Source organism: Scyliorhinus torazame, chromosome 14 (assembly GCF_047496885.1).
Source record: "Scyliorhinus torazame isolate Kashiwa2021f chromosome 14, sScyTor2.1, whole genome shotgun sequence".
Lineage (NCBI taxonomy): Eukaryota > Metazoa > Chordata > Chondrichthyes > Carcharhiniformes > Scyliorhinidae > Scyliorhinus > Scyliorhinus torazame.
The window spans coordinates 175,713,744-175,741,509 of record NC_092720.1 but is presented as its reverse complement, the minus strand read 5'-3'; the positions used below and the strand labels follow the sequence as shown (position 1 = coordinate 175,741,509).

The following is a 27,766-nucleotide window of genomic DNA, read 5'->3' as shown; positions in this document are numbered from 1 at the left end:
CTGCACATCAGAAAATACAGTTTAATTACAGTTTCATTGCGAATATCTGGAAGCAGAAAATACAACAATGGCTCGAATGTAGAAGGCTGGAGGGCGTTATTGACAGGGCTACAGATAACGGCGTAGTCTTTGTTCTGTGACACATAATCACCCTGGCTTGAAACACAGACTCCGTTTTCTCTCCACAGATGCTGTCAGACCTGCTGAGATTGCCCAGCATTTTGTGTTTTTGTTCCAGATCGGTGCATCAACAAGAATGAGCTGTTACGATGTGGACAAGATGAGACTGTGTCCATCTTAAATTGGCTTGTTTATTGGAGTAACAGAGCATCTGTCGTCTCTGTGGCGCAATCGTTTCGCGCGTTCGGCTGTTAATCGAAGGGTTGGTGGTTCGATCCCACCCAGAGACGGAGTGTTATCCAACCCCGGGTGAAGCGTATTTTACCTTGTCCCTCTGTCGGGTCGATTTTATATTTCATGCCACGTTGATTTGATTTCTTTTCTCCGGTTCCAATATTAAACACGCCAAATGCTGTCTTTCTGATTTTAAACAGTCAGTTCGCATCCAAATGGTTAATCAATATGAATTTGAATTTCCATAGAGAGACATTCACCCAATAGCAACAGTGGGATGAAAGGATCTTAGATTTTTCTCTTTGGATCAAAGAGGGCGAGACGGCGAATGAGAGACGCTCCAAAGTTCAACTGGTATGCGGGCGGAGATGTTGAGTCGTAGAAATAGAGAGAAAGTTGGTTTGCCCTGACAATATTCAGGAATGAGAGGAAAGTGAGACAGGATGAAATGGTTATTTTAAAATCAGCAGGGGTCTTCGTGATCAAGCTCCTCCGTAGAATGTCACCTGGCACGTTGATCTTGGCCAATCCAGCAAAACTGGTATTCTATGGAGAATCTGGCACACTTTAGCATGGCCAATCAACCGAACCTTCACATCTTTGGACTATGGGAGGGACGTCGAGCAGGCGGAGAAAACCGATGCAGAGACGGGAGAACGTCCAAATGCCATATATTTGGGATGAATGTCGAAATTGTTATGTATTATCTATTATAGCGGTTCTTTTTATCAGCGTGGGTTAAAATATATATCTCCTTGTTGCAGGAACATTACTCTGGAACCAATGTTGATGTATCCAAACTGTGTATCTACGAAACTTGTAATGAGAGAGTCATAAAGTGTTGGCCATGATAGATTCCAAACAGTTGGTGATCAAGTACATCGGCAGTCACTGTGCACCTCGGCGGTAACGTGTGGCGTCGTGATCGTGTAGTGGTTAGTAATTTGCGCTGTGGCTGCATCAACCTCGCTTCGACTCCGAGTCACGACAGCGGTAAGTTAATGTGTATCTCGGAAATGAACGGGTGCGGAATTCTCTGTGTAAGGCCTCTTCAAAGTCGGTCACAACTGAGTGCATGTTTCGGCTCCTGAATTCAAACTGTTGTGAATACGAGAATCTCCTCAGATCACGGTTTTATATTTTAACTATTATCATCTATCATACTCCTACGGGTCTTTTAGTTTTGCAAGTGAAAACAGTCTCTCTCAATTTGTTCCATCAACTTCTTCGGCAATTCACCCAAAACCTTCAAGTGTCTCAACCAAATACCCACTGAACCTTCTTAATACGCGGAGAATAATCTTGGTCACGATAGTCCCTCCATGGAAATGAATTTCCTGACATCTGGTCATGAAGCAGTGAGGAGGAGTGGGCAGAATTCTGAGAAATAGAGCCACTTGGCAGTGGAGAAAAGGATACGAAGCAACACACGAAAATCAAGCACTAGGTTTGTGAATGTTGGGAAACACTTCGAGAAAGAGACTCCGGGGAGAACGAAGGGCGCTGCCCGACTGATCGTCGACAGTCAAGACACATTTCCTTTGGTTAGAATGAGCAATCAACTGATATTTAGAAACTAAGAAAACTGTCCTAACTGCACATCAGAAAATACAGTTTTATTATAGTTTCACTGCTAATATCTGGAAGCAGAAAATACAAAAATGGCTCGAATGTAAAATGGTGGAGGAGCGTTATTGACAGGGCTACGGATAATGGTGTAGTCTTTGTTCTGTAACACAAAGTCACCCTGTCTTGAACCACAGACTCCGTTCTGACTTCTCAGATGCTGTAAGACCTGCCGAGATTGCCCAACCTTTTGTGTTTTTGTTACAGATTTGTGCATGGACAATAAGTTGCTCTGAGGACGTGGCCAGGATGAGATTGTTTCCATCATAATTTGGCATGTTTATTCGAGTAACTTGAGCAGTTGCCGTCTCTGTGGCGCAATCGGTTAGCGCGTTCGGCTGTTAACCGAACGGTTGGTGGTTCAATCCCACCCGGAGACGAAATGATATCTCTCCTGCGGAGGAACTATTTTGTATACTTCGTCTCTCAGTGGGATCGAATCAACGCCTTAGTGATTTTTATATTTCATGCCACGTTGATTTGATTTATTTTCTCCGGTTCCAATATTAAGCACGCCAAATGCTGTCTTTATGATTTCAAACAGTCAGTTCGCATCCAAAGGTTTAATCAATATGAATTTGAACCACCATGGAGAGACATTCACCTAACAGCAACAGTGGAACGAAAGGGGCCTAGATTTTTCTCTTTAGATCAAAGAGTGTGAGACGGCGAATGAGAGGTGCTCCAACGCGCAACTGGTATTTGGGTGGAGAAAGTCAATCGTGGAAATAGAGAGAGAGTTTGTTTGCACTTGCAATATTCAAGAATGAGAGCAAAGGAATGCTGGGAGAAATGGTTTCTAAAAATCAGCAAGAGACAAAGAGACCAATTTCCTCCGTAGAATACCCGTAATCCCGCAAATTGATCAGGGCCAATCCAGCGAAACTGTTAACCCATGGACAATCTGGCTCATTTTAGCATGGCCAATACACCGAACGTTCACATCTTTGCACTGCGGGAGGGACCTCGAGCAGGTAGAGAAAAACGATGCAGACACCGGGAGAACGTCCAAATACCATAAGTTTGGGATGAATATCGGAATTGGTATGTATTATATATTATAGCCATTGCATTGTTATTTTTATGAGCCCGGTTAATTATCCTTGTTGCAGGAACATTATTATGGAACCAAAGTTAAGGCATCCAAACTTGTGTATCTACTAAAGTTGTTTTTAGGGAGTCATAAACTGTGCGTCATGATAGATTCCAAACAGTTGATGACCAAGTACATCGACAGTTACAGACATGCTTCGCCGGTGACGTGTGGCGCCGTGATCGTCTCGTGGTTAGTGCTCTGCGTTGTGGCCGCAGCAATTTCGATTCAGAGTCACGACAGCGATAATTTGATGAGTTTTTCGCAAATGAACTGATGAGGAATTCTGAGGAAAGGAATCTTTAAAACGGGCTAACATCTGAGTGCATGTTTCTGCTCCTGTTTGATGCTCCAGAATTCAAACGCTTGTGAATACGAGAATCTCTTCAGCTCCCAGTTTTTTATTTTAACTATTATCAGCAAGCATACTCCTCAGGTTCTTGTCTGGTTGGAAGTGAAAACAGTCTCTCTCAATTTGCTGCATCAGCTTCTTTGGCCATTCACCCAAAATGTTCAAGTGTCTCAAGTAAAGACCCACGTAACCTTCTGTATACGCGGAGAATATTCTTGGTCTAGATGGTCCCTCCAACTCCATGAATTTCCTGACATCTGTCATGATGCAATGAGGAGGAGCGGGCAGGATTTTGGGAGATAATGCCAGCTGGCAATGGAGAAAATGGAAAAGAAGCGACACACGAAAATCAAGCACTAGTTTTGTGACTGTTGGGAAACACTTCGAGAAAGAGACACCGGGGAGAACGAAGGACGCTGCCCGACTGCTCATCGACAGTGACGTCACATTTCCTTTGGTTAGAATGATTCGAGAAATCAACTGATATTTAGAAACTAAGAAAACTGTCCTTACTGCACATCAGAAAATACAGTTTAATTACAGTTTCATTGCGAATATCTGGAAGCAGAAAATACAACAATGGCTCGAATGTAGAAGGCTGGAGGGCGTTATTGACAGGGCTACAGATAACGGCGTAGTCTTTGTTCTGTGACACATAATCACCCTGGCTTGAAACACAGACTCCGTTTTCTCTCCACAGATGCTGTCAGACCTGCTGAGATTGCCCAGCATTTTGTGTTTTTGTTCCAGATCGGTGCATCAACAAGAATGAGCTGTTACGATGTGGACAAGATGAGACTGTGTCCATCTTAAATTGGCTTGTTTATTGGAGCTAACAGAGCATTTGTCGTCTCTGTGGCGCAATCGTTTCGCGCGTTCGGCTGTTAATCGAAAGGTTGGTGGTTCGATCCCACCCAGAGACGGAGTGTTATCCCACCCCGGGTGAAGCGTATTTTACCTTGTCCCTCTGTATGGTCGATTTTATATTTCATGCCACGTTGATTTGATTTCTTTTCTCCGGTTCCAATATTAAACACGCCAAATGCTGTCTTTCTGATTTTAAACAGTCAGTTCGCATCCAAATGGTTAATCAATATGAATTTGAATTTCCATAGAGAGACATTCACCCAATAGCAACAGTGGGATGAAAGGATCTTAGATTTTTCTCTTTGGATCAAAGAGGGCGAGACGGCGAATGAGAGACGCTCCAAAGTTCAACTGGTATGCGGGCGGAGATGTTGAGTCGTAGAAATAGAGAGAAAGTTGGTTTGCCCTGACAATATTCAGGAATGAGAGGAAAGTGAGACAGGATGAAATGGTTATTTTAAAATCAGCAGGGGTCTTCGTGATCAAGCTCCTCCGTAGAATGCCAGTCACCTGGCACGTTGATCTTGGCCAATCCAGCAAAACTGGTATTCTATGGACAATCTGGCACACTTTAGCATGGCCAATCAACCGAACCTTCACATCTTTGGACTATGGGAGGGACGTCGAGCAGGCGGAGAAAACCGATGCAGAGACGGGAGAACGTCCAAATGCCATATATTTGGGATGAATGTCGAAATTGTTATGTATTATCTATTATAGCGGTTCTTTTTATCAGCGTGGGTTAAAATATATATCTCCTTGTTGCAGGAACATTACTCTGGAACCAATGTTGATGTATCCAAACTGTGTATCTACGAAACTTGTAATGAGAGAGTCATAAAGTGTTGGCCATGATAGATTCCAAACAGTTGGTGATCAAGTACATCGGCAGTCACTGTGCACCTCGGCGGTAACGTGTGGCGTCGTGATCGTGTAGTGGTTAGTAATTTGCGCTGTGGCTGCATCAACCTCGCTTCGACTCCGAGTCACGACAGCGGTAAGTTAATGTGTATCTCGGAAATGAACGGGTGCGGAATTCTCTGTGTAAGGCCTCTTCAAAGTCGGTCACAACTGAGTGCATGTTTCGGCTCCTGAATTCAAACTGTTGTGAATACGAGAATCTCCTCAGATCACGGTTTTATATTTTAACTATTATCATCTATCATACTCCTACGGGTCTTTTAGTTTTGCAAGTGAAAACAGTCTCTCTCAATTTGTTCCATCAACTTCTTCGGCAATTCACCCAAAACCTTCAAGTGTCTCAACCAAATACCCACTGAACCTTCTTAATACGCGGAGAATAATCTTGGTCACGATAGTCCCTCCATGGAAATGAATTTCCTGACATCTGGTCATGAAGCAGTGAGGAGGAGTGGGCAGAATTCTGAGAAATAGAGCCACTTGGCAGTGGAGAAAAGGATACGAAGCAACACACGAAAATCAAGCACTAGGTTTGTGAATGTTGGGAAACACTTCGAGAAAGAGACTCCGGGGAGAACGAAGGGCGCTGCCCGACTGATCGTCGACAGTCAAGACACATTTCCTTTGGTTAGAATGAGCAATCAACTGATATTTAGAAACTAAGAAAACTGTCCTAACTGCACATCAGAAAATACAGTTTTATTATAGTTTCACTGCTAATATCTGGAAGCAGAAAATTCAAAAATGGCTCGAATGTAAAATGGTGGAGGAGCGTTATTGACAGGGCTACGGATAATGGTGTAGTCTTTGTTCTGTAACACAAAGTCACCCTGTCTTGAACCACAGACTCCGTTCTGACTTCTCAGATGCTGTAAGACCTGCCGAGATTGCCCAACCTTTTGTGTTTTTGTTCCAGATTTGTGCATGGACAATAAGTTGCTCTGAGGACGTGGCCAGGATGAGATTGTTTCCATCATAATTTGGCATGTTTATTCGAGTGACTTGAGCAGTTGCCGTCTCTGTGGCGCAATCGGTTAGCGCGTTCGGCTGTTAACCGAACGGTTGGTGGTTCAATCCCACCCGGAGACGAAATGATATCTCTCCTGCGGAGGAACTATTTTGTATACTTCGTCTCTCAGTGGGATCGAATCAACGCCTTAGTGATTTTTATATTTCATGCCACGTTGATTTGATTTATTTTCTCCGGTTCCAATATTAAGCACGCCAAATGCTGTCTTTATGATTTCAAACAGTCAGTTCGCATCCAAAGGTTTAATCAATATGAATTTGAACCACCATGGAGAGACATTCACCTAACAGCAACAGTGGAACGAAAGGGGCCTAGATTTTTCTCTTTAGATCAAAGAGTGTGAGACGGCGAATGAGAGGTGCTCCAACGCGCAACTGGTATTTGGGTGGAGAAAGTCAATCGTGGAAATAGAGAGAGAGTTTGTTTGCACTTGCAATATTCAAGAATGAGAGCAAAGGAATGCTGGGAGAAATGGTTTCAAAAAATCAGCAAGAGACAAAGAGACCAATTTCCTCCGTAGAATACCCGTAATCCCGCAAATTGATCAGGGCCAATCCAGCGAAACTGTTAACCCATGGACAATCTGGCTCATTTTAGCATGGCCAATACACCGAACGTTCACATCTTTGCACTGCGGGAGGGACCTCGAGCAGGTAGAGAAAAACGATGCAGACACCGGGAGAACGTCCAAATACCATAAGTTTGGGATGAATATCGGAATTGGTATGTATTATATATTATAGCCATTGCATTGTTATTTTTATGAGCCCGGTTAATTATCCTTGTTGCAGGAACATTATTATGGAACCAAAGTTAAGGCATCCAAACTTGTGTATCTACTAAAGTTGTTTTTAGGGAGTCATAAACTGTGCGTCATGATAGATTCCAAACAGTTGATGACCAAGTACATCGACAGTTACAGACATGCTTCGCCGGTGACGTGTGGCGCCGTGATCGTCTCGTGGTTAGTGCTCTGCGTTGTGGCCGCAGCAATTTCGATTCAGAGTCACGACAGCGATAATTTGATGAGTTTTTCGCAAATGAACTGATGAGGAATTCTCTGAGGAAAGGAATCTTTAAAACGGGCTAACATCTGAGTGCATGTTTCTGCTCCTGTTTGATGCTCCAGAATTCAAACGCTTGTGAATACGAGAATCTCTTCAGCTCCCAGTTTTTTATTTTAACTATTATCAGCAAGCATACTCCTCAGGTTCTTGTCTGGTTGGAAGTGAAAACAGTCTCTCTCAATTTGCTGCATCAGCTTCTTTGGCCATTCACCCAAAATGTTCAAGTGTCTCAAGTAAAGACCCACGTAACCTTCTGTATACGCGGAGAATATTCTTGGTCTAGATGGTCCCTCCAACTCCATGAATTTCCTGACATCTGTCATGATGCAATGAGGAGGAGCGGGCAGGATTTTGGGAGATAATGCCAGCTGGCAATGGAGAAAATGGAAAAGAAGCGACACACGAAAATCAAGCACTAGTTTTGTGACTGTTGGGAAACACTTCGAGAAAGAGACACCGGGGAGAACGAAGGACGCTGCCCGACTGCTCATCGACAGTGACGTCACATTTCCTTTGGTTAGAATGATTCGAGAAATCAACTGATATTTAGAAACTAAGAAAACTGTCCTTACTGCACATCAGAAAATACAGTTTAATTACAGTTTCATTGCGAATATCTGGAAGCAGAAAATACAACAATGGCTCGAATGTAGAAGGCTGGAGGGCGTTATTGACAGGGCTACAGATAACGGCGTAGTCTTTGTTCTGTGACACATAATCACCCTGGCTTGAAACACAGACTCCGTTTTCTCTCCACAGATGCTGTCAGACCTGCTGAGATTGCCCAGCATTTTGTGTTTTTGTTCCAGATCGGTGCATCAACAAGAATGAGCTGTTACGATGTGGACAAGATGAGACTGTGTCCATCTTAAATTGGCTTGTTTATTGGAGCTAACAGAGCATTTGTCGTCTCTGTGGCGCAATCGTTTCGCGCGTTCGGCTGTTAATCGAAAGGTTGGTGGTTCGATCCCACCCAGAGACGGAGTGTTATCCCACCCCGGGTGAAGCGTATTTTACCTTGTCCCTCTGTATGGTCGATTTTATATTTCATGCCACGTTGATTTGATTTCTTTTCTCCGGTTCCAATATTAAACACGCCAAATGCTGTCTTTCTGATTTTAAACAGTCAGTTCGCATCCAAATGGTTAATCAATATGAATTTGAATTTCCATAGAGAGACATTCACCCAATAGCAACAGTGGGATGAAAGGATCTTAGATTTTTCTCTTTGGATCAAAGAGGGCGAGACGGCGAATGAGAGACGCTCCAAAGTTCAACTGGTATGCGGGCGGAGATGTTGAGTCGTAGAAATAGAGAGAAAGTTGGTTTGCCCTGACAATATTCAGGAATGAGAGGAAAGTGAGACAGGATGAAATGGTTATTTTAAAATCAGCAGGGGTCTTCGTGATCAAGCTCCTCCGTAGAATGCCAGTCACCTGGCACGTTGATCTTGGCCAATCCAGCAAAACTGGTATTCTATGGACAATCTGGCACACTTTAGCATGGCCAATCAACCGAACCTTCCCATCTTTGGACTATGGGAGGGACCTCGAGCAGGCGGAGAAAACCGATGCAGAGACGGGAGAACGTCCAAATGCCATATATTTGGGATGAATGTCGAAATTGTTATGTATTATCTATTATAGCGGTTCTTTTTATCAGCGTGGGTTAAAATATATATCTCCTTGTTGCAGGAACATTACTCTGGAACCAATGTTGAGGTATCCAAACTGTGTATCTACGAAACTTGTAATGAGAGAGTCATAAAGTGTTGGCCATGATAGATTCCAAACAGTTGGTGATCAAGTACATCGGCAGTCACTGTGCACCTCGGCGGTAACGTGTGGCGTCGTGATCGTGTAGTGGTTAGTAATTTGCGCTGTGGCTGCATCAACCTCGCTTCGACTCCGAGTCACGACAGCGGTAAGTTAATGTGTATCTCGGAAATGAACGGGTGCGGAATTCTCTGTGTAAGGCCTCTTTAAAGTCGGTCACAACTGAGTGCATGTTTCGGCTCCTGAATTCAAACTGTTGTGAATACGAGAATCTCCTCAGATCACGGTTTTATATTTTAACTATTATCATCTATCATACTCCTACGGGTCTTTTAGTTTTGCAAGTGAAAACAGTCTCTCTCAATTTGTTCCATCAACTTCTTCGGCAATTCACCCAAAACCTTCAAGTGCCTCAACCAAATACCCACTGAACCTTCTTAATACGCGGAGAATAATCTTGGTCACGATAGTCCCTCCATGGAAATGAATTTCCTGACATCTGGTCATGAAGCAGTGAGGAGGAGTGGGCAGAATTCTGAGAAATAGAGCCACTTGGCAGTGGAGAAAAGGATACGAAGCAACACACGAAAATCAAGCACTAGGTTTGTGAATGTTGGGAAACACTTCGAGAAAGAGACTCCGGGGAGAACGAAGGGCGCTGCCCGACTGATCGTCGACAGTCAAGACACATTTCCTTTGGTTAGAATGAGCAATCAACTGATATTTAGAAACTAAGAAAACTGTCCTAACTGCACATCAGAAAATACAGTTTTATTATAGTTTCACTGCTAATATCTGGAAGCAGAAAATACAAAAATGGCTCGAATGTAAAATGGTGGAGGAGCGTTATTGACAGGGCTACGGATAATGGTGTAGTCTTTGTTCTGTAACACAAAGTCACCCTGTCTTGAACCACAGACTCCGTTCTGACTTCTCAGATGCTGTAAGACCTGCCGAGATTGCCCAACCTTTTGTGTTTTTGTTACAGATTTGTGCATGGACAATAAGTTGCTCTGAGGACGTGGCCAGGATGAGATTGTTTCCATCATAATTTGGCATGTTTATTCGAATGACTTGAACAGTTGCCGTCTCTGTGGCGCAATCGGTTAGCGCGTTCGGCTGTTAACCGAAAGGTTGGTGGTTCAATCCCACCCGGAGACGAAATGATATCTCTCCTGCGGAGGAACTATTTTGTATACTTCGTCTCTCAGTGGGATCGAATCAACGCCTCAGTGCTTTTTATATTTCATGCCACGTTGATTTGATTTATTTTCTCCGGTTCCAATATTAAGCACGCCAAATGCTGGCTTTATGATTTCAAACAGTCAGTTCGCATCCAAAGGTTTAATCAATATGAATTTGAACCACCATGGAGAGACATTCACCTAACAGCAACAGTGGAACGAAAGGGGCCTAGATTTTTCTCTTTAGATCAAAGAGTGTGAGACGGCGAATGAGAGGTGCTCCAACGCGCAACTGGTATTTGGGCGGAGAAAGTCAATCGTGGAAATAGAGAGAGAGTTTGTTTGCACTTGCAATATTCAAGAATAGGGGGAAAGGAATGCTGGGAGAAATCGTTTCAAAAAATCAGCAAGAGACAAAGAGACCAAGTTCCTCCGTAGAATACCCGTAATCCCGCAAATTGATCAAGGCCAATCCAGCGAAACTGTTAATCCATGGACAATCTGGCTCATTTTAGCATGGCCAATACACCGAACGTTCACATCTTTGCACTGCGGGAGGGACCTCGAGCAGGTAGAGAAAACCGATGCAGACACCGGGAGAACGTCCAAATACCATAAGTTTGGGATGAATATCGGAATTGTTATGTATTATATATTATAGCCATTGCATTGTTATTTTTATGAGCCCGGTTAATTATCCTTGTTGCAGGAACATTATTATGGAACCAAAGTTAAGGCATCCAAACTTGTGTATCTACTAAAGTTGTTTTTAGGGAGTCATAAACTGTGCGTCATGATAGATTCCAAACAGTTGATGACCAAGTACATCGACAGTTACAGACATGCTTCGCCGGTGACGTGTGGCGCCGTGATCGTCTCGTGGTTAGTGCTCTGCGTTGTGGCCGCAGCAATTTCGATTCAGAGTCACGGCAGCGATAATTTGATGAGTTTTTCGCAAATGAACTGATGAGGAATTCTCTGAGGAAAGGACTCTTTAAAACGGGCTCACATCTGAGTGCATGCTTCTGCTCCTATTTGATGCTCCAGAATTCAAACGCTTGTGAATACGAGAATCTCTTCAGCTCCCAGTTTTTTATTTTAACTATTATCAGCAAGCATACTCCTCAGGTTCTTGTCTGGTTGGAAGTGAAAACAGTCTCTCTCAATTTGCAGCATCAGCTTCTTTGGCCATTCACCCAAAATGTTCAAGTGTCTCAAGTAAAGACCCACGGAACCTTCTGTATACGCGGAGAATATTCTTGGTCTGGATGGTCCCTCCATCTCCATGAATTTCCTGACATCTGTCATGATGCAATGAAGAGGAGCGGGCAGGATTTTGGGAGATAATGCCAGTTGGCAATGGAGAAAATGGAAAAGAAGCGACACACGAAAATCAAGCACTAGTTTTGTGAATGTTGGGATACACTTCGAGAAAGAGACACCGGGGAGAACGAAGGGCGCTGCCCGACTGCTCATCGACAGTGACGTCACATTTCTTTTGGTTAGAATGATTCGAGAAATCAACTGATATTTAGAATCTAAGAAAACTGTCCTTACTGCACATCAGAATATACAGTTTAATTATAGTTTCATTGCGAATATGTGGAAGCAGAAAATACAACAATGGCTCGAATGTAGAAGGCTGGAGGGCGTTATTGACAGGGCTACGGATAATGGCGTAGTCTTTGTTCTGTGACACATAATCAACCTGGCTTGAAACACAGACTCCGTTCCCTCTCCACAGATGCTGTCAGACCTGCTGAGATTGCCCAGCATTTTGTGTTTTTGTTCCAGATTGGTGCATCAACAAGAAGGAACTGTTACGATGTGGACAAGATGAGACTGTGTCCATCTTAAATTGGCTTGTTTATTGGAGCTAAAAGAGCATTTGTCGTCTCTGTGGCGCAATCGGTCAGCGCGTTCGGCTGTTAACTGAAAGGTTGGTGTTTCAATCCCACCCAGAGACGAAGTGTTATCCCACCCCGCGTGAACCGCATTTTACTTTGTCCCTCTGTGGGATCGAATCACCGCCTTGGTGCTTTTTATATTTCATGCCACGTTGATTTGATTTCTTTGCTCCGGTTCCAATATTAAACACGCCAAATTCTGTCTTTCTGATTTTAAACATTCAGTTCGCATCCAAAGGGTTAATGAATATGAATTTGAATTACCATAGAGAGACATTCACCAAATAGCAACAGTGGGATGAAAGGTTCTTAGATTTTTCTCTTTGGATCAAAGAGGGCGAGACGGCGAATGAGAGACGCTCCAAAGTTCAACTGGTATGAGGGCGGAGATGTTGAGTCGTAGATGTGAGAGAAAGTTGGTTTGCACTGACAATATTCAGGAATGAGAGGAAAGGGATACAGAATGGGGCAGCGCGGTCGCACAAGTGATTAGCACTGTGGCTTCACAGCGCCAGGGTCCCAGGTTCGATTCCCCGCTGGGTCACTGTCTGTGCGGAGTTTGCACGTTCTCCCCGTGTCCGCGTGGGTTTCCTCCGGGTGCTCCGGTTTCCTCCCACAGTCCAAAGACGTGCAGGTTAGGTGGATTGGCCATGCTAAATTACCCGTAGTGTCCATAAGGGTTGGGAGGGGTTATTGGGTTGCGGGGATAAGGTGGAAGTGAGGGATTAATGTGGGTCGGTGCAGACTCGATGGGCCGAATGGCCTCCTTCTGCACTGTATGTTCTATGTAATAAAATGGTTTTTAAAAAATCAGCAGGGGTCTTCGTGATCAAGCTCCTCCGTAGAATGCCAGTCACCTGGCACGTTGATCTTGGCCAATCCAGCGAAACTGCTAGTCTATGGACAATCTGGCACACTTTAGCATGGCCAATCCACCGAACCTTCACATCTTTGGACTATGGGAGGGACCTCGAGCAGGCGGAGAAAATCGATGCAGAGACGGGAGAAAGTCCAAATGCCATATATTTGGGCTGAATGTCGAAATTGTTATGTGTTATCTATTATAGCGGTTCTTTTTATCAGCGTGGGTTAAAATGTATATACCCTTGTTGCAGGAACATTACTCTGGAACCAAAGTTGAGGTATCCAAACTGTGTATCTACGAAACTTGTAATGAGAGAGTCATAAAGTGTTGGCCATGATAGATTCCAAACAGTTGATGATCAAGTACATCGGCAGTCACTGTGCACCTCGGCGGGAACGTGTGGCGTCGTGATCGTATAGTGGTTAGTACTTTGAGCTGTGGCTGCATCAACCTCACTTCGACTCCGAGTCACGACAGCGGTAAGTTAATGTGTATCTCGAAAATTAACGGGTGCGGAATTCTCTGTGTAAGGCCTCTTTAAAGCGGGTCACAACTGAGTGCATGTTTCTGCTCCTGTGAGAGGCACCTGAATTCAAACTGTTGTGAATACGAGAATCTCCTCAGATCACGGCTTTATATTTTAAGTATTTTCATCTATCATACTCCTCCGGGTCTTTTATTTTTGCAAGTGAAAACAGTCTCTCTCAATTTGTTACATCAGCTTCTTCGGCTATTCTCCCAAAACTTTCAAGTGTCTCAACCAAATACCCACTGAACCTTCTTTATACGCGGAGAATAATCTTGGTCTCGATAGTCCCTCCATGGAAATGAATTTCCTGACATCTGGTCATGAAGCAGTGAGGAGGAGTGGGCAGAATTCTGAGAAATAGAGTCACTTGGCAGTGGAGAAAAGGAAACGAAGCAACACACGAAAATCAAGCACTTTGTGAATGTTGGGAAAGACTTCGAGAAAGAGACTCCGGGGAGAACGAAGGGCGCTGCCCGACTGATCGTCGACAGTCAAGACACATTTCCTTTGGTTAGAATGAGAAATCAACTGATATTTAGAAACTAAGAAAACTGTCCTAACTGCACATCAGAAAATACAGTTTTGTTATAGTTTCACTGCGAATATCTGGAAGTAGAAAATACAAAAATGGCTCGAATGTAAAATGGTGGAGGAGCGTTATTGACAGGGCTACGGATAATGGTGTAGTCTTTGTTCTGTAACACAAAGTCACCCTGTCTTGAACCACAGACTCCGTTCTGACTTCTCAGATGCTGTAAGACCTGCCGAGATTGCCCAACCTTTTGTGTTTTTGTTCCAGATTTGTGCATGGACAATAATTTGCTCTTATGACGTGGCCAGGATGAGATTGTTTCCATCATTATGTGGCATGTTTATTCGAGCAACGAGAGCAGTTGTCGTCTCTGTGGCGCAATCGGTTAGCGCGTTCGGCTGTTAACCGAAAGGTTGGTGGTTCAATCCCACCCGGAGACGAAATGATATCCATCCCGAGGATGCTTTATTTTGTATACTTCGTCTCTCAGTGGGATCGAATCACCGCCTTGGTGCTTTTTATATTTCATGCCACGTTGATTTGATTTATTTTCTCCGGTTCCAATATTAAACACGCCAAATGCTGTCTTTATGATTTCAAACAGTCAGTTCGCATCCAAAGGTTTAATCAATATGAATTTGAACCACCATGGAGAGACATTCACCTAACAGCAACAGTGGAACGAAAGGGGCCTAGATTTTTCTCTTCAGATCAAAGAGTGTGAGACGGCGAAAGAGAGGCTCTCCAACGCGCAACTGGTATTTGGGCGGAGAAAGACAATCGTGGAAATAGAGAGAGAGTTTGTTTGCACTTGCAATATTCAAGAATGAGAGGAAAGGAATGCTGGGAGAAATGGTTTCAAAAAATCAGCAAGAGACAAAGAGACCAAGTTCCTCCGTAGAATACCCGTAATCCCGCAAATTGATCACGGCCAATCCAGCGAAACTGTTAATCCATGAACAATCTGGCTCATTTTAGCATGGCCAATACACCGAACGTTCACATCTTTGCACTGCGGGAGGGACCTCGAGCAGGTAGAGAAAACCGATGCAGACACCGGGAGAACGTCCAAATACCATAAGTTTGGGATGAATATCGGAATTGTTATGTATTATATATTATAGCCATTGCATTGTTATTTTTATGAGCCCGGTTAATTATCCTTGTTGCAGGAACATTATTATGGAACCAAAGTTAAGGCATCCAAACTTGTGTATCTACTAAAGTTGTTTTTAGGGAGTCATAAACTGTGCGTCATGATAGATTCCAAACAGTTGATGACCAAGTACATCGACAGTTACAGACGTGCTTCGCCGGTGACGTGTGGCGCCGTGATCGTCTCGTGGTTAGTGCTCTGCGTTGTGGCCGCAGCAATTTCGATTCAGAGTCACGGCAGCGATAATTTGATGAGTTTTTCGCAAATGAACTGATGAGGAATTCTCTGAGGAAAGGACTCTTTAAAACTGGCTCACATCTGAGTGCATGCTTCTGCTCCTGTTTGATGCTCCAGAATTCAAACGGTTGTGAATACGAGAATCTCTTCAGCTCCCAGTTTTTTATTTTAACTATTATCATCAAGCATACTCCTCAGGTTCTTGTCTGGTTGGAAGTGAAAACAGTCTCTCTCAATTTGCTGCATCAGCTTCTTTGGCCATTCACCCAAAACGTTCAAGTGTCTCAAGTAAAGACCCACGGAACTTTCTGTATACGCGGAGAATATTCTTGGTCTGGATGGTCCCTCCATCTCCATGAATTTCCTGACATCTGTCATGATGCAATGAAGAGGAGCGGGCAGGATTTTGGGAGATAATGCCAGTTGGCAATGGAGAAAATGGAAAAGAAGCGACACAAGAAAATCAAGCACTAGTTTTGTGAATGATGGGAAACACTTCGAGAAAGAGACACCGGGGAGAACGAAGGGCGCTGCCCGACTGCTCATCGACAGTGACGTCACATTTCCTTTGGTTAGAATGATTCGAGAAATCAACTGATATTTAGAATCTAAGAAAACTGTCCTTACTGCACATCAGAATATACAGTTTAATTATAGTTTCATTGCGAATATCTGGAAGCAGAAAATACAACAATGGCTCGAATGTAGAAGGCTGGAGGGCGTTATTGACAGGGCTATGGATAATGGCGTAGTCTTTGTTCTGTGACACATAATCAACGTGGCTTGAAACACAGACTCCGTTCTCTCTCCACAGATGCGGTCAGACCTGCTGAGATTGCCCAGCATCTTGTGTTTTTGTTCCAGATTGGTTAGGGTTAGGGTTAGGGTTAGGGTCCTTTTCTCCGATTTAAGATTTCTTTTCTCCGGTTCCAATATTAAACACGCCAAATTCTGTCTTTTTGATTTTAAACATTCAGTTCGCATCCAAAGGGTTAATGAATATGAATTTGAATTACCATAGAGAGACATTCACCCAATAGCAACAGTGGGATGAAAGGATCTTAGATTTTTCTCTTTGGATCAAAGAGGGCGAGACGGCGAATGAGAGACGCTCCAAAGTTCAACTGGTATGCGGGCGGAGATGTTGAGTCGTAGAAATAGAGAGAAAGTTCGTTTGCACTGACAATATTCAGGAATGAGAGGAAAGGGATACAGGATGTAATGGTTTTTAAAAAATCAGCAGGGGTCTTCGTGATCAAGCTCCTCCGTAGAATGCCAGTCACCTGGCACGTTGATCTTGGCCAATCCAGCGAAACTGCTAGTCTATGGACCATCTGGCACACTTTAGCATGGCCAATCCACCGAACCTTCACATCTTTGGACTGTGGGAGGGATCTCGAGCAGGCGGAGAAAATCGATGCAGAGAAGGGAGAAAGTCCAAATGCCATAAATTTGGGCTGAATGTCGAAATTGTTATGTGTTATCTATTATAGCGGTTCTTTTTATCAGCGTGGGTTAAAATGTATATATCCTTGTTGCAGGAACATTACTCTGGAACCAATGTTGAGGTATCCAAACTGTGTATCTACGAAACTTGTAATGAGAGAGTCATAAAGTGTTGGCCATGATAGATTCCAAACAGTTGATGATCAAGTACATCGGCAGTCACTGTGCACCTCGGCGGTAACGTGTGGCGTCGTGATCGTATAGTGGTTAGTACTTTTCGCTGTGGCTGCAGCAACCTTCTTCGACTCCGAGTCACGACAGCGGTAAGTTAATGTGTATCTCGGAAAGGAACGGGTGTGGAATTCTCTTTGTAAGGCCTCGTTAAAGCGTGTCACAACTGAGTGCATGTTTCTGCTCCTGTTGGAGGCACCTGAATTCAAACTGTTGTGAATACGAGAATCTCCTCAGATCACGGTTTTATATTTTAACTATTTTCATCTATCATACTCCTCCGGGTCTTTTATTTTTGCAAGTGAAAACAGTCTCTCTCAATTTGTTCCATCAGCTTCTTCGGCTATTCACCCAAAACTTTCAAGTGTCTCAACCAAATACCCACTGAACCTTCTTTATACGCGGAGAATAACCTTGGTCTCGATAGTCCCTCCATGGAAATGAATTTCCTGACATCTGGTCATGAAGCAGTGAGGAGTGGGCAGAATTCTGAGAAATAGAGCCACTTAGCAGTGGAGAAAAGGATACGAAGCAACACACGAAAATCAAGCACTAGGTTTGTGAATGTTGGGAAACACTTCGAGAAAGAGACTCCGGGAAGAACGAAGGGCGCTGCCCGACTGATCGTCGACAGTCAAGACACATTTCCTTTGGTTAGAATGAGAAATCAACTGATATTTAGAAACTAAGAAAACTGTCCTAACTGCACATCAGAAAATACAGTTTTATTATAGTTTTACTGCGAATATCTGGAAGCAGAAAATACAAAAATGGCTCGAATGTAAAAGGCTGGAGGCGCGTTATTGACAGGGCTACGGATAATGGTGTAGTCTTTGTTCTGTAACACAAAGTCACCCTGTCTTGAACCACAGCCTCCGTTCTGACTTCTCAGATGCTGTAAGAACTGCCGAGATTGCCCAACCTTTTGTGTTTTTGTTCCAGATTTGTGCATGGACAATAATTTGCTCTGAGGACGTGTCCAGGATGAGATTGTTTCCATCATAATTTGGCATGTTTGTTTGAGTGACGTGAGCAGTTGCCGTCTCTGTGGCGCAATCGGTTAGCGCGTTCGGCTGTTGACCGAAAGGTTGGTGTTCAATCCCACCGAGAGACGTAATGATATCCCTACTGAGGATCAAATGTTTTGTCTACTTCGTCCCTCTGTGGGATCGAATCACCGCCTTGGTGCTTTTTATATTTCATGCCACGTTGATTTGATTTATTTTCTCCGGTTCCAATATTAAACACGCCAAATGCTGTCTTTATGATTTCAAACAGTCAGTTCGCATCCAAAGGTTTATCAATATGGATTTGAACCACCATGGAGAGACATTCACCTAACAGCAACAGTGGAACGAAAGGGGCCTAGATTTTTCTCTTTAGATCAAAGAGTGTGAGACGGTGAATGAGAGGCACTGCAACGCGCAACTGGTATTTGGGCGGAGAAAGACAATCGTGGAAATAGAGAGAGAGTTTGTTTGCACTTGCAATATTCAAGAATGAGAGGAAAGGAATGCTGGGAGAAATCGTTTCAAAAAATCAGCAAGAGACAAAGAGACCAAGTTCCTCCGTAGAATACCCGTAATCCCGCAAATTGATCCCGGCAATCCAGCGAAACTGTTAATCCATGGACAATCTGGCTCATTTTAGCATGGCCAATACACCGAACGTTCACATCTTTGCACTGCGGGTGGGACCTCGAGCAGGGGAAGAAAACCGATGCAGACACCGGGAGAACGTCCAAATACCATAAGTTTGGGATGAATATCGGAATTGTTATGTATTATATATTACAGCCATTGCATTGTTATTTTTATGAGCCCGGTTAATTATCCTTGTTGCAGGAACATTATTATGGAACCAAAGTTAAGGCATCCAAACTTGTGTATCTACTAAAGTTGTTTTTAGGGAGTCATAAACTGTGCGTCATGATAGATTCCAAACAGTTGATGACCAAGTACATCGACAGTTACAGACATGCTTCGCCGGTGACGTGTGGCGCCGTGATCGTCTCGTGGTTAGTGCTATCCGTTGTGGCCGCAGCAATTTCGATTCAGAGTCACGGCAGCGATAATTTGATGAGTTTTTCGAAAATGAACTGATGAGGAATTCTCTGAGGAAAGGACTCTTTAAAACGGGCTCACATCTGAGTGCATGCTTCTGCTCCTGTTTGATGCTCCAGAATTCAAACGCTTGTGAATACGAGAATCTCTTCAGCTCCCAGTTTTTTATTTTAACTATTATCAGCAAGCATACTCCTCAGGTTCTTGTCTGGTTGGAAGTGAAAACAGTCTCTCTCAATTTGCTGCAACAGCTTCTTTGGCCATTCACCCAAAATGTTCAAGTGTCTCAAGTAAAGACCCACGGAACCTTCTGTATACGCGGAGAATATTCTTGGTCTGGATGGTCCCTCCATCTCCATGAATTTCCTGACATCTGTCATGATGCAATGAAGAGGAGCGGGCAGGATTTTGGGAGATAATGCCAGTTGGCAATGGAGAAAATGGAAAAGAAGCGACACACGAAAATCCAGCACTAGTTTTGTGAATGATGGGAAACACTTCAAGAAAGAGACACCGGGGAGAACGAAGGGCGCTGCCCGACTGCTCATCGACAGTGACGTCACATTTCCTTTGGTTCGAATGATTCGAGAAATCAACTGATATTTAGAATCTAAGAAAACTGTCCTTACTGCACATCAGAATATACAGTTTAATTATAGTTTCATTGCGAATATCTGGAAGCAGAAAATACAACAATGGCTCGAATGTAGAAGGCTGGAGGGCGTTATTGACAGGGCTATGGATAATGGCGTAGTCTTTGTTCTGTGACACATAATCAACGTGGCTTGAAACACAGACTCCGTTCTCTCTCCACAGACGCTGTCAGACCTGCTGAGATTGCCCAGCATCTTGTGTTTTTGTTCCAGATTGGTTAGGGTTAGGGTTAGGGTTCTTTTCTCCGATTTAAGATTTATTTTCTCCGGTTCCAATATTAAACACGCCAAATTCTGTCTTTCTGATTTTAAACATTCAGTTCGCATCCAAAGGGTTAATGAATATGAATTTGAATTACCATAGAGAGACATTCACCCAATAGCAACAGTGGGATGAAAGGATCTTAGATTTTTCTCTTTGGATCAAAGAGGGCGAGACGGCGAATGAGAGACGCTCCAAAGTTCAACTGGTATGCGGGCGGAGATGTTGAGTCGTAGAAATAGAGAGAAAGTTCGTTTGCACTGACAATATTCAGGAATGAGAGGAAAGGGATACAGGATGAAATGGTTTTTAAAAAATCAGCAGGGGTCTTCGTGATCAAGCTCCTCCGTACAATGCCAGTCACCTGGCACGTTGATCTTGGCCAATCCAGCGAAACTGCTAGTCTATGGACAATCTGGCACACTTTAGCATGGCCAATCCACCGAACCTTCACATCTTTGGACTATGGGAGGGACCTCGAGCAGGCGGAGAAAATCGATGCAGAGACGGGAGAAAGTCCAAATGCCATATATTTGGGCTGAATGTCGAAATTGTTATGTGTTATCTATTATAGCGGTTCTTTTTATCAGCGTGGGTTAAAATGTATATACCCTTGTTGCAGGAACATTACTCTGGAACCAATGTTGAGGTATCCAAACTGTGTATCTACGAAACTTGTCATGAGAGAGTCATAAAGTGTTGGCCATGATAGATTCCAAACAGTTGATGATCAAGTACATCGGCAGTCACTGTGCATCTCGGCGGGAACGTGTGGCGTCGTGATCGTATAGTGGTTAGTACTTTGCGCTGTGGCTGCATCAACCTCGCTTCGACTCCGAGTCACGACAGCGGTAAGTTAATGTGTATCTCGAAAATTAACGGGTGCGGAATTCTCTGTGTAAGGCCTCTTTAAAGCGGGTCACAACTGAGTGCATGTTTCTGCTCCTGTGAGAGGCACCTGAATTCAAACTGTTGTGAATACGAGAATCTCCTCAGATCACTGTTTTATATTTTAACTATTTTCATCCATCATACTCCTCCGGGTCTTTTATTTTTGCAAGTGAAAACAGTCTCTCTCAATTTGATACATCAGCTTCTTCGGCTATTCGCCCAAAACTTTCAAGTGTCTCAACCAAATACCCTCTGAACCTTCTTTATACGCGGAGAATAATCTTGGTCTCGATAGTCCCTCCATGGAAATGAATTTCCTGACATCTGGTCATGAAGCAGTGAGGAGTGAGCAGAATTTTGAGAAATAGAGCCACTTGGCAGTGGAGAAAAGGATACGAAGCAACACACAAAAATCAAGCACTAGGTTTGTGAATGTTGGGAAACACTTCGAGAAAGAGACTCCGGGGAGAACGAAGGGCTCTTCCCGACTGACCGTCGACAGTCAAGACACATTTCCTTTGGTTAGAATGAGAAATCAACTGATATTTAGAAACTAAGAAAACTGTCCTAACTGCACATCAGAAAATACAGTTTTATTATAGTTTCACTGCGAATATCTGGAAGCAGAAAATACAAAAATGGCTCGAATGTAAAATGGTGGAGGAGCGTTATTGACAGGGCTACGGATAATGGTGTAGTCTTTGTTCTGTAACACAAAGTCACCCTGTCCTGAACCACTGACTCCGTTCTGACTTCTCAGATGCTGTAAGACCTGCCGAGATTGCCCAACTTTTTGTGTTTTTGTTCCAGATTTGTGCATGGACAATAATTTGCTCTTCTGACGTGGCCAGGATGAGATTGTTTCCATCATAATTTGGCATGTTTATTCGAGTGACGTGACAGTTGTCGTCTCAGTGGCGCAATCGTTTTCCGCGTTCGGCTGTTAACCGAAAGGTTGGTGGTTCAATCCCACCCAGAGACGAAATGATATCCCTCCCGAGGATGAAAGGTTTTGTATACTTCGTCCCTCTGTGGGATCGAATCACCGCCTTGGTGCTTTTTATATTTCATGCCACGTTGATTTGATTTATTTTCTCCGGTTCCAATATTAAATACGCCAAATGCTGTCTTTATGATTTCAAACAGTCAGTTCGCATCCAAAGGTTTAATCAATATGTATTTGAACCACCATGGAGAGACATTCACCTAACAGCAACAGTGGAACGAAAGGGGCCTAGATTTTTCTCTTTAGATCAAAGAGTGTGAGACGGCGAATGAGAGGCACTGCAACGCGCAACTGGTATTTGGGCGGAGAAAGTCAATCGTGGAAATAGAGAGAGAATTAGTTTGCACTTGCAATATTCAAGAATGAGAGGAAAGGAATGCTGGGAGAAATCGTTTCAAAAAATCAGCAAGAGACAAAGAGACCAAGTTCCTCCGTAGAATACCCGTAATCCCGCAAATTGATCACGGCCAATCCAGCGAAACTGTTAATCCATGGACAATCTGGCTCATTTTAGCATGGCCAATACACCGAACGTTCACATCTTTGCACTGCGGGAGGGACCTCGAGCAGGTAGAGAAAACCGATGCAAACACCGGGAGAACGTCCAAATACCATAAGTTTGGGATGAATATCGGAATTGTTATGTATTATATATTATAGCCATTGCATTGTTATTTTTATGAGCCCGGTTAATTATCTTTGTTGCAGGAACATTATTATGGAACCAAAGTTAAGGCATCCAAACTTGTGTATCTACTAAAGTTGTTTTTAGGGAGTCATAAACTGTGCGTCATGATAGATTCCAAACAGTTGAAGACCAAGTACATCGACAGTTACAGACATGCTTCACTGGTGACGTGTGGCGCCGTGATCGTCTCGTGGTTAGTGCTATCCGTTGTGGCCGCAGCAATTTCGATTCAGAGTCACGGCAGCGATAATTTGATGAGTTTTTCGCAAATGAACTGATGAGGAATTCTCTGAGGAAAGGACTCTTTAAAACGGGCTCACATCTGAGTGCATGCTTCTGCTCCTGTTTGATGCTCCAGAATTCAAACGCTTGTGAATACGAGAATCTCTTCAGCTCCCAGTTTTTTATTTTAACTATTATCAGCAAGCATACTCCTCAGGTTCTTGTCTGGTTGGAAGTGAAAACAGTCTCTCTCAATTTGCTGCATCAGCTTCTTTGGCCATTCACCCAAAATGTTCAAGTGTCTGAAGTAAAGACCCACGGAACCTTCTGTCTCCGCGGAGAATATTCTTGGTCTGGATGGTCCCTCCACCTCCATGAATTTCCTGACACCTGTCATGATGCAATGAGGAGGAGCGGGCAGGATTTTGGGAGATAATGCCAGTTGGCAATGGAGAAAATGGAAAAGAAGCGACACACGAAAATCAAGCACTAGTTTTGTGAATGTTGGGAAACACTTCTAGATAGAGACACCGGGGAGAACTAAGGGCGCTGCCCGACTGCTCATCGACAGTGACGTCACATTTCCATTGGTTAGAATTATTCGAGAAATCAACTGATATTTAGAAGCTAATAAAACTGTCCTTACTGCACAATAGAAAATACAGTTTAATTATAGTTTCATTGCGAATATCTGGAAGCAGAAAATACAACAATGGCTCGAATGTAGAAGGCTGGAGGGCGTTATTGACAGGGCTACGGATAATGGCGTAGTCTTTGTTCTGTGACACATAATCAACCTGGCTTGAAACACAGACTCCGTTCTCTCTCCACAGATGCTGTCAGACCTGCTGAGATTGCCCAGCATTTTGAGTTTTTGTTCCAGATTGGTGCATCAACAAGAAGGAACTGTTACGATGTGGACAAGATGAGACTGTGTCCATCTTAAATTGGCCTTTTTATTGGAGCTGAAGTAGCATTTGTCGTCTCTGTGGCGCAATCGGTCAGCGCGTTCGGCTGTTAACTGAAAGGTTGGTGGTTCGATCCCACCCAGAGACGGAATGTTATCCCACCCCGCGTGAACCGCATTTTACTTTGTCCCTCTGTGCGATCGAAACACCGCCTTGGTGCTTTTAATATTTCATTCCACGTTGATTTGATTTCTTTTCTCCGGTTCCAATATTAAACACGCCAAATTCTGTCTTTCTGATTTTAAACATTCAGTTCGCATCCAAAGGGTTAATGAATATGAATTTGAATTACCATAGAGAGACATTCATCCAATAGCAACAGTGGGATGAAAGGATCTTAGATTTTTCTCTTTGGATCAAAGAGGGCGAGACGGCGAATGAGAGACGCTCCAAAGTTCAACTGGTATGCGGGCGGAGATGTTGAGTCGTAGAAATAGAGAGAAAGTTGGTTTGCACTGACAATATTCAGGAATGAGAGGAAAGGGATACAGAATGAAATGGTTTTTTTAAAATCAGCAGGGGTCTTCGTGATCAAGCTCCTCCGGAGAATGCCAGTCACCTGGCACGTTGATCGTGGCTAATCCAGCGAAACTGCTAGTCTATGGACAATCTGGCACACTTTAGCATGGCCAATCCACCGAACCTTCACATCTTTGGACTATGGGAGGGACCTCGAGCAGGCGGAGAAAATCGATGCAGAGACGGGAGAAAGTCCAAATGCCATATATTTGGGCTGAATGTCGAAATTGTTATGTGTTATCTATTATAGCGGTTCTTTTTATCAGCGTGGGTTAAAATGTATATACCCTTGTTGCAGGAACATTACTCTGGAACCAATGTTGATGTATCCAAACTGTGTATCTACGAAACTTGTAATGAGAGAGTCATCAAGTGTTGGCCATGATAGATTCCAAACAGTTGATGATCAAGTACATCAGCAGTCACTGTGCACCTGGTCGGGAACGTGTGGCGTCGTGATCGTATAGTGGTTAGTACTTTGAGCTGTGGCTGCATCAACCTCGCTTCGACTCCGAGTCACGACAGCGGTAAGTTAATGTGTATCTCGAAAATTAACGGGTGCGGAATTCTCTGTGTAAGGCCTCTTTAAAGCGGGTCACAACTGAGTGCATGTTTCTGCTCCTGTGAGAGGCACCTGAATTCAAACTGTTGTGAATACGAGAATCTCCTCAGATCACTGTTTTATATTTTAACTATTTTCATCCATCATACTCCTCCGGGTCTTTTATTTTTGCAAGTGAAAACAGTCTCTATCAATTTATTACATCAGCTTCTTCGGCTATTCACTCAAAACTTTCAAGTGTCTCAACCAAATACCCACTGAACCTTCTTTATACGCGGAGCATAATCTTGGTCTCGATAGTCCCTCCATGGAAATGAACTTCCTGACATCTGGTTATGAAGCAGTGAGGAGTGGGCAGAATTTTGAGAAATAGAGCCACTTGGCAGTGGAGAAAAGGATACGAAGCAACACACGAAAATCAAGCACTAGGTTTGTGAATGTTGGCAAACACTTCGAGAAAGAGACACCGGGGAGAACGAAGGGCGCTGCCCGACTGCTCATCGACAGTGACGTCACATTTCCTTTGGTTAGAAAGATTCGAGAAATCAACTGATATTTAGAATCTAAGAAAACTGTCCTTACTGCACATCAGAATATACAGTTTAATTATAGTTTCATTGCGAATATCTGGAAGCAGAAAATACAACAATGGCTCGAATGTAGAAGGCTGGAGGGCGTTATTGACAGGGCTATGGATAATGGCGTGGTCTTTGTTCTGTGACACATAATCAACGTGGCCTGAAACACAGACTCCGTTCTCTCTCCACAGATGCTGTCAGACCTGCTGAGATTGCCCAGCATCTTGTGTTTTTGTTCCAGATTGGTTAGGGTTGGGGTTAGGGTTAGGGTTAGGGTTAGGGTTCTTTTCTCCGGTTTTAGATTTATTTTCTCCGGTTCCAATATTAAACACGCCAAGTTCTGTCTTTCTGATTTTAAACATTCAGTTCGCATCCAAAGGGTTAATGAATATGAATTTGAATTACCATAGAGAGACATTCACCCAATAGCAACAGTGGGATGAAAGGAACTTAGATTATTCTCTTTGGATCAAAGAGTGCGAGACGGCGAATGAGAGACGCTCCAAAGTTCAACTGGTATGCGGGAGGAGATGTTGAGACGTAGAAATAGAGAGAAAGTTGGTTTGCACTGACAATATTCAGGAATGAGAGGAAAGGGATACAGAATGAAATGGTTTTTAAAAAATCAGCAGGGGTCTTCGTGATCAAGCTCCTCCGTAGAATTCCAGTCACCTGGCACGTTGATCTTGGCCAATCCAGCGAAACTGCTAGTCTATGGACAATCTGGCACACTTTAGCATGGCCAATCCACCGAACCTTCACATCTTTGGACTATGGGAGGGACCTCGAGCAGGCGGAGAAAATCGATGCAGAGACGGGAGAAAGTCCAAATGCCATATATTTGGGCTGAATGTCGAAATTGTTATGTGTTATCTATTATAGCGGTTCTTTTTATCAGCGTGGGTTAAAATGTATATACCCTTGTTGCAGGAACATTACCCTGGAACCAATGTTGAGGTATCCAAACTGTGTATCTACGAAACTTGTAATGAGAGAGTCATAAAGTGTTGGCCATGATAGATTCCAAACAGTTGATGATCAAGTACATCGGCAGTCACTGTGCATCTCGGCGGGAACGTGTGGCGTCGTGATCGTCTGGTGGTTAGTACTTTGCGCTGTGGCTGCATCAACCTCGCTTCGACTCCGAGTCACAACAGCGGTAAGTTAATGTGTATCTCGAAAATTAACGGGTGCGGAATTCTCTGTGTAAGGCCTCTTTAAAGCGGGTCACAACTGAGTGCATGTTTCTGCTCCTGTGAGAGGCACCTGAATTCAAACTGTTGGCAATACGAGAATCTCCTCAGATCACTGTTTTATATTTTAACTATTTTCATCCATCATACTCCTCCGGGTCTTTTATTTTTGCAAGTGAAAACAGTCTCTCTCAATTTGTTACATCAGCTTCTTCGGCTATTCACCCAAAACTTTCAAGTGTCTCAACCAAATACCCTCTGAACCTTCTTTATACGCGGAGAATAATCTTGGTCTCGATAGTCCCTCCATGGAAATGAATTTCCTGACATCTGGTCATGAAGCAGTGAGGAGTGGGCAGAATTTTGAGAAATAGAGCCACTTGGCAGTGGAGAAAAGGATACGAAGCAACACACGAAAATCAAGCACTAGGTTTGTGAATGTTGGGAAACACTTCGAGAAAGAGACACCGGGGAGAACGAAGGGCGCTTCCCGACTGATCGTCGACAGTCAAGACACATTTCCTTTGGTTACAATGAGAAATCAACTGATATTTAGAAACTAAGAAAACTGTCCTAACTGCACATCAGAAAATACAGTTTTATTGTAGTTTCACTGCGAATATCTGGCAGCAGAAAATACAAAAATGGCTCGAATGAAAAAGGCTGGAGGCGCGTTATTGACAGGGCTACGGATAATGGTGTAGTCTTTGTTCTGTAACACAAAGTCACCCTGTCTTGAACCACAGACTCCGTTCTGACTTCTCAGATGCTGTAAGACCTGCGGAGATTGCCCAACCTTTTGTGTTTTTGTTCCAGATTTGTGCATGGACAATAATTTGCTCTTTTGACGTGGCCAGGATGAGATTGTTTCCATCATTATTTGTCATGTTTATTCGAGTAACGAGAGCAGTTGTCATCTCTGTGGCGCAATCGGTTAGCGCGTTCGGCTGTTAATCGAAAGGTTGGTGGTTCAATCCCACCCGAAGACG

General features: G+C 43.6%; 11 non-coding genes across 11 annotated transcripts; all 11 read left to right on the top strand.

Moving 5' to 3' along the window:
• The first annotated feature begins 336 nt into the window (after positions 1-336).
• On the top strand, positions 337-410 carry trnan-guu (transfer RNA asparagine (anticodon GUU)). The gene has a single exon. It is a non-coding gene; the product is annotated as a tRNA-Asn (tRNA).
• A 1,876-nt stretch (positions 411-2,286) lies between these two features.
• On the top strand, positions 2,287-2,360 carry trnan-guu (transfer RNA asparagine (anticodon GUU)). The gene has a single exon. It is a non-coding gene; the product is annotated as a tRNA-Asn (tRNA).
• Positions 2,361-4,274: 1,914 nt separating this feature from the next.
• Positions 4,275-4,348, top strand: trnan-guu (transfer RNA asparagine (anticodon GUU)). Its single transcript has one exon. It is a non-coding gene; the product is annotated as a tRNA-Asn (tRNA).
• A 1,880-nt stretch (positions 4,349-6,228) lies between these two features.
• On the top strand, positions 6,229-6,302 carry trnan-guu (transfer RNA asparagine (anticodon GUU)). The gene has a single exon. It is a non-coding gene; the product is annotated as a tRNA-Asn (tRNA).
• A 1,916-nt stretch (positions 6,303-8,218) lies between these two features.
• On the top strand, positions 8,219-8,292 carry trnan-guu (transfer RNA asparagine (anticodon GUU)). Its single transcript has one exon. It is a non-coding gene; the product is annotated as a tRNA-Asn (tRNA).
• Positions 8,293-10,172: 1,880 nt separating this feature from the next.
• On the top strand, positions 10,173-10,246 carry trnan-guu (transfer RNA asparagine (anticodon GUU)). The gene has a single exon. It is a non-coding gene; the product is annotated as a tRNA-Asn (tRNA).
• Positions 10,247-12,162: 1,916 nt separating this feature from the next.
• trnan-guu (transfer RNA asparagine (anticodon GUU)) lies at positions 12,163-12,236 on the top strand. The gene has a single exon. It is a non-coding gene; the product is annotated as a tRNA-Asn (tRNA).
• A 2,232-nt stretch (positions 12,237-14,468) lies between these two features.
• trnan-guu (transfer RNA asparagine (anticodon GUU)) lies at positions 14,469-14,542 on the top strand. Its single transcript has one exon. It is a non-coding gene; the product is annotated as a tRNA-Asn (tRNA).
• A 3,671-nt stretch (positions 14,543-18,213) lies between these two features.
• Positions 18,214-18,286, top strand: trnan-guu (transfer RNA asparagine (anticodon GUU)). The gene has a single exon. It is a non-coding gene; the product is annotated as a tRNA-Asn (tRNA).
• Positions 18,287-23,939: 5,653 nt separating this feature from the next.
• On the top strand, positions 23,940-24,013 carry trnan-guu (transfer RNA asparagine (anticodon GUU)). The gene has a single exon. It is a non-coding gene; the product is annotated as a tRNA-Asn (tRNA).
• A 3,679-nt stretch (positions 24,014-27,692) lies between these two features.
• trnan-guu (transfer RNA asparagine (anticodon GUU)) lies at positions 27,693-27,766 on the top strand. The gene has a single exon. It is a non-coding gene; the product is annotated as a tRNA-Asn (tRNA).